Genomic DNA, 6,000 nt, shown 5'->3' with positions numbered 1-6,000 from the left:
CCTTCCTGTTTCTGCATGTCTCAAGTCTGCTCTCTTGTCCTACATTGTTCAAATCAGACGGAGCCTGATATAGGAGCCAAGTCCTTCAGGAATGCTCCTTGTATCAATAATTTTCATGCACCTTCAGGCCGTGCCTTCCACTGTTCTGGAAAGACCTGTATTTTTTGTTCAAATCTTTAGAGCAATCAATTGGCAACTTGTGTGATCATGTCAGTTCCCCCCAAATCTTATCCTCTGCCCCACCTTCCTGGAGTCCTCCGTCATTCTTTCTGGCAGGTCTAGCCAAATTGTTCCAGGAGTTTAGACTGAAATCAACAGTTGGGCACTAAGCTTTAGCTGCACTCAAGACTACAGGAGACCTCTATCTCCACTGATTGGTGTGACCTCAAGACAGAGGTAGTGGTGTTGGTCTTTGAGAACAAGCTCACCTCTCAAAAACTGACACCTCTTTCCTTGTGATCACCACTATCCTTGTGATTTGTCTTTGATGGTGGGAAGATGGTGGCGCGACGCAGCTCGCAGCAGCCACTCTGGTGGTGATGTCTGTTATTTGTCAAGTAGGGTGCTGTGCACAATCCTGATTTGATGGAGACGGACGTGAGAGCACGGAGGAACATCTGGTGAAACTTCTGAAATGCCTGCTTCGCTGCTGCTGCTGCTACTGTGTGGTCCAGAATCTCCGGAGGAGAAGGCTCCGAGTCCTCGGCTTTGCTTGCTGCTCGGCAGCCGGGGCGGGGTCGAAGCACTCGGCAGAGGATGGTGCTCGGAGAGGCTGTGTCGGAGGCTCAAAGTTTTCGGACGGACTCAGAGTCCACTGCGGTCGGGTGCTTCCAATGGTGCTGCATCGGCGAGTTGGCGGCGCTTGGAAGTTCATGGAGGGGAGAGTTCCTCCCTTCTGCCGCCAGCGTGGGATGATGAGTCTATCGGGACCTTAAGACTCTTTTTTTACCGTGCCGATGGTCTGTTCTTTATCAAATTATGGTACTGCCTGGCACTGTTGTAACTATATGTTATAATAATGTGGTTTTGTCAGTTTTAGTCTTGGTTTGTCCTGTGTTTTCTTGTGAGATCATTCTGGAGGAACATTGTATCATTTTTTAATGCATGCATTTCTAAATGACAATAAACAAAAAACTGAACTGAACTGAATCAGCCACTGAATTGGAATACAGACCACTTATATTAAAAGTTTTTACCCTCTCTCATCTCTGAGAACCATCTCCAAGGTTTAAGAACAACTGATGCTTGTGATAAAGTTAAGGCTTTGTTTGTCTGTTCAGATTAACTTTAATGCAACTCAGAGAAAAATGAATTTCTTGTGATACCTTGATTAGTGCTCCTGCTTACCCAGAAACGGCCATGTTTGAACTGATTGTCTTCTGTGGAATCTCCTGTGCACATCAACTGGATCATCTTGGCAACACCTTGCAATTGCAGAGCATGTCTAACACAGTAGAACATGCAAGGATGCCTCAGGAGAGTGGCTGCAGATACAATCGGACCCAAGGCACATTAGGAGATGGGAGAAAGGTGAACAAAGATCTGTCAAAGTTGGTACAGTAGAAGGAAACCTTGGGGCTGGAAGTGAGATTTAAGGAAGGAATCCCAGGGGCTTTGCCTCCAGCAGTGAATCACTGGAAACTGGCAACACTTGAGTGTCCAACATCATGGAGGCCTGCAGAATTTGAGGGCGTTACAGAGACCAGGCAGGGACTAGCTACAGGGGAGTGAAGGCAAGGAGGAACATTATTAACATGTAGTACTTCCAAACTGGAGGGTAAACTTATGCCTGCTAGCTCAAGATGAATGGCTGAATGGAAGTCCGAATCAAGTTTAATATCTCTGACATGTGTCATGAATTTTGTTGTTTTGCAGCAGCATTGGAGTGCAATACATAAAAATACTAGAAAATACAATAAGAAATATATATTAAAATTAGATTAAATAAGTAGTGCAAAAAGAGAGCAAAATAGTTCATGTGTTGGTTCTTTATCCGTTCTGAAATCTGATAGCAAAGGGGAAGAAGCTGTTTCTAAAACATAGTGTGGCTTCAGGCTCCTCCCTGATTGTAGTGATAAGAAGAGAGCATGTCTTGAGTGATGGGTGTCCTTAATGATGGATGCCACCTTTTTGAGATGTTGCCTTTTGAAGACGTCTCATCGGTGGCAAGGCTGGTGCCCATGAAGGAGCTGGCAGAGTACGTAGCCCTTTGCAGCTTTTTCCAATCCTGTGCAGTGGCCCTAGTGTGAAGCTACCAGTTAGAATGCTCTCCATGGTATATCTGTCGAAATTTGGTGACACGCAAAATCTCCTCAAATCTCCTTGATGACTAAGAACGAGGATAGGGGAAGCAGGATTTATAGAGGCTGGAAGACCGAACCACTCAGGCAAGTGATTCCAGAGATATGGATGTACGTTTCAGCAGCATTTACGTGCATCATTTAAATGCAGCTTCCACATTTCCACAAATGATCACAGATTTTGAGTAAAAGGGCACATTTTACAGCTTACTCTACAGGCAAGTGCAGTTCCTTACTGTGGGAAGTGCTGTAACCAACTGGCACAGAGCAAGCTCTCAGAAACAGCAGTGTGACTATGGTCACAGCAGACGTGATCTCTATGGCTCTCCACCCAGCTTTGGATCACCTGAACAATGCAAATACCTATGTCAGGATGCTGTTTATTGACATATAACACCATCACTCCTACAGTCCTGATCGAAAAGCTACAGAACCTGGGGCTCTGAACCTGCATCTGCAACTGGATCCTCGATTTCCTAACCAAAAGGCCTTAATCTGTACTGAATGGAAATAACATCTCCACCTCACAGACAATTAACACTGGTGCTCCACAGCGATGTGTGCTTAGCTCACTGCTCTACTCTCTCTACACCCATGACTGCGTGGCTAGGCATAGCTCAAACAGCACCTATAAACTACCAACCATTGTTGGCATAATTTCTGATGGTGACGGAAGGGCGTACTGCAGTGAGATACACCAGTTAATTGAACACTGGAAACACCAGCTCCCATAGTATCCGAGACATCTTCAAGGAGCAGTGCCTGAGGAGGATGACATCCTTCATTAAAGATCCCCAACACCCAGGACATGTCCTCTTCACCCTGTTACTATCGGGTGGGAAGTACAGAAGCCTGAAGGCCCACACTCAGCGATTCAGGAACAGCTTCTTCACCTCTGCCATCCGATTCCCAAATGGACATTGTCTCCATGAACACTACCTCACTACTTTTTTATTTTTACACTACTTATTTTAACTTAACTATTTATTAGACATATATGTATATACACACACTCTCTCAGTTTTTTCTCTATATTTATTTTTCATGTAGTTCATTGTACTGCTGCCATAAAGTTAACAAATTTCACAACATATGCCGATGATATTAAATCTGATTCTGATGATTTATTATTAGTTTCAGGCTTCTAGGGAGAACTTTGAAAAATATCATCATGGGATCTTTCACATCCACGTCAGCCGGGCAGCCCATCTGACAGAGCAGGCCTCCCTCAGACGTCAGCCCAAGATGGGACTTAAACCAGCGCCACTTGGATCTGTGCAGAGTGTGCCCCAAGAAGTATAGGAATTCCCTGAGATTGGGGATTATTGACCTAGGAACAAGATACGAGGTACAGGGAGGCAGCATGGTAGCACAGTGTCACTGTATCACTTTATAGCGGCAGCAATCACCGATTGGGGTTCAATTTCCACTGCTGTCTGTATGTTCTCCCTGTGACCACAAGGGTTTCCTCTGACTGCTTAGGTGTCCTCCCATAATGAAAAGATGTACAATTAGGTTTATTAAGTTGTGGGCATACTATATTGGTGCCAGAAGCGTGGCTGCCCAGCACAATCCTTGCTGATTTGCTTTGATGTAAATGATGCTTTGCACTCTGTATGTTTTGATGTTTCAATGTACACATGACAAATAAAGTGAATCTTTAATAAAGCTAATCTGAAGGAAAGAATCTGAAGTAAAAACAGAAAGTGCTCGAAAAACTTAGCAGGTCAGACACCACCAGTGGAATCACTGAACAACAAAGATTTTGCTTCCTGAATACCTGTAGGTGTATTTTATGAATTTTGGGCTACTGATCATGAAAATCACCATGAAATTTCCCTATCACGCACCATTTTTTGAAATCACTTATGTTTATATTTCAATTCAAAATTCAAGTCAATTAAAATGTTGCCTACAATGTAAGCTGGAAAGTTTCCTATCTTGTCCAGGCATGCTTGGGCATGCTTAGGTGGCATGGCTGCTGCATGGCAGGGCAAGTTTTAATAATAATTATTGGGTTCAGGACTGTAAGGATGGAATTTGCTATTACCAGGCACAAAAATTTCTATGAAGGATTTTGATATTTGAGACAGATGCTTCCCAGAATAACTGATGCCAAGATTAAGGAAAGCATTTTTGTTGATCCACAAATTAAACAGGTCATCAATGACAAGCAACTTGAAGAATTTCTAGTGGGACCGGAGAAAATCACATGGAAGGCATTCAAGGAAGTTGTTGAACTTTTTCTCTGCATCTACAGAGCACCAAACTACATGCAGCTGGTTGAAAGCATGCTTCAAGCATATAAAACGATGAAATGCAACATGTTACTAAAGATTCATTTTCTGCATTCCCATTTAGACTTCTTCCCTGCAAATCTTGGTGCTGTCAGTGACGAGCATGGTGAAAGGTTTCACCAGGACATTGCGTTCATGGAGAAAAGATACCAGGGCAACTGGAATCCATCAATGCTGGAGAATTATTGTTAAACACTTAAGCAAGAAGCCTCAGACACTGAGTACAAATGAAAATCATTAATAAATATTTTTAACTTAGTTGAACTATTGCAAAGCATCAGCACCATTATGCAATTAAACACATTATATTCAATAAAAGTTAATTTGTTGTTTCTCCAAATTCCTACATGATACAAATAGTCTGAAATTATATTTGTGTTCATCTTCAAGCCGTCTATCATAAACAAAAAAAATTCTGAGGAAGCAACACTTTTTAAAAAGTTTGTTGTCCAGTCTGATTAGATGAGATTCCACAGACACTGCTTAGCCTGCTGGGTGTTTCTAGCATTTTCTACTTTTGTGTCAGATTTTCAGTAAACATACCAATCACTATGTGAACGAGACTGTTGGTAGTCAACACCAAACAGGGTTCTTTGCCAACATAGTAATAGAATCAGAATCAGGTTTATTGCCATTGACATAAGTCGTGAACTTTTGTTGGTTTGTGGCAGCAGTACAGTGCAGGCATAATAAATTACTGTAAAATAATAAATAAATAGTGCAAAGGAAGAATAGTGAGGTAATGTTCACGGGTTCATGGCCCAATCAGAAATCTGAAGGCAGAGGGAAAAAAGCTGTTCATGAAATACTTAGTGTGGTTGTTTGGGCTCCAGTACCTCCTCCCTGATGGTAAAAATGAGAAGGGGGTATGTCCTGGATGGTGACGGTCCTTTGGAATGGATGCTGGCTTCTGTGACACCAGTTTTGGAAGATGTTTTCAAGGAGGCTTGTGCCAATGATGAAGCTAGCAAAGTCTGCAATCCTCTGAAGTATGTTATGATCCTGTGCATTTGTGCTTCCATACCTGAGAGAGGTGCAACCGGTCAGAATGCTCTCCATGATACATCTGTAGAACTTTGCTAGAGTTGTTGGTGACATCACCAAATCTCCTCAAACTCCTTGTGAAGTATAGCTACTGACATGCCTTAGTTGTGATTGCATCATCATGTTGATCCTAAAAGGGACAAAGTGGCACATTGAGATGCTTTTCCTTTAATCAGTATACAGGATGATGGAGCATTGTCTGATTTGGTATCCTAGATAAGGAGGTTGTTCCCTTGTGTGACTCCTAGTCTGCCTCCTTCACTCTTAACGGGGCAGGCATAGGAAGTTAAGCACAGGTAGACCCCAGCAACAGTGCCTTGACACCCGCCTCCAGCCCTACAAACCTCTGATATCTGACT

This window comes from Mobula hypostoma, chromosome 4 (assembly GCF_963921235.1).
Source record: "Mobula hypostoma chromosome 4, sMobHyp1.1, whole genome shotgun sequence".
In the NCBI taxonomy this organism is placed as follows: Eukaryota; Metazoa; Chordata; class Chondrichthyes; order Myliobatiformes; family Myliobatidae; genus Mobula; species Mobula hypostoma.
Note: the sequence above shows the minus strand (reverse complement) of the source record.